The sequence below is a fragment of the Triticum aestivum genome, chromosome 6A, assembly GCF_018294505.1.
Source record: "Triticum aestivum cultivar Chinese Spring chromosome 6A, IWGSC CS RefSeq v2.1, whole genome shotgun sequence".
NCBI classification, from domain to species: domain Eukaryota; kingdom Viridiplantae; phylum Streptophyta; class Magnoliopsida; order Poales; family Poaceae; genus Triticum; species Triticum aestivum.
The window spans coordinates 166005197-166006312 of record NC_057809.1 but is presented as its reverse complement, the minus strand read 5'-3'; positions in this window follow the sequence as shown (position 1 = coordinate 166006312).

Here is a 1116-nt window from a genome sequence, read left to right as displayed (position 1 = left end):
TCCCGGAGGCGCCTCAAGGCGGCCTTCCGGACTCTGGGAGCAGAGGGGACAAGGCCCCTGAGGGCTCCGAGTTCGGCCCTTGGCCGAACACCGCACCGGAAACCTCCAGTGGTTCCGGACTCGGGCAGGCGGCCTCCTTCCAAGAGGGGCAAGACACCTGTACCGGTGACCTCTGTCTATCTAGAGGCACCGGACAATCTGATGGAAGCGCTTCGCAGCGCTTCCATCGACGAGGAGCACCGCACTATTATGAGTGCGGTGATCTAGAAGGTTCAGTCCGCCAAGAGCGGATTGACTGAAACATGTGCCAGCCTTCTAACAGGCTTTGAGGTAAGTGTTTAAAATATAGGAAAAATATTACCGCATAGACAGTAGCCCCTGATGCTCTGTTCGGTGTTCACAACGAAAAGCCGAACAGAGGACCAAACAATATCGCAGGAGTCTAATATAAGTATGTCAATATGCATATGCAGGCTTCGCTGCTGGCGTCAGCCGCACTGACTACGGAGGTCGTCGTACTGAAGCAGGACCTTAAAGGGTCCTAGGACGAGCTCGGCCTTGCCAAGAGGCAGCTCGAGGAGAACAAAGGTAAGTAGTACCTAGTCTATGGAGATGTATAAAAAGAATGCGATTGCAAAATGACAGGATCATGATGAATTTGCCAGGGGCCATGTACGAAATGGCGACCGTAAAGCAAGCGCTATCCGAGGCCGAAGATAAAGCGGCCAAGGAGCGCACCGAGCGAGAAAGGTAAGAGGCTCGGGTGGGCGAGGTGCACCAAGAGCTCCAGGCTCTCATGACGAAGCACGAGGCGTTGGAGCTTGACTCAAAGACGCGAGAGTCTGAGCTAGCTGCGTCCCTCGAGAGCGCAAAAAGTGCCAAGGCCGAAGCCCAAAAGGCCCTCCAGGAGATCGACGCGATGAAGAAAATAGCGGCGGGTAAGGCATTCTATATGCAAAGAAAGCATGTAAAAGTAAATTACCGATTACTTACCTGAATCCAGAGCTCTCCAGGAGCATTCGCAGATTTGCCCCACAGCGTGTCGAATGCCACGAAGTTTTACTAGGCCGAGGATGGAAGCTCCACGGAGAAGTTGTTTTGGGCCCATTATACTGG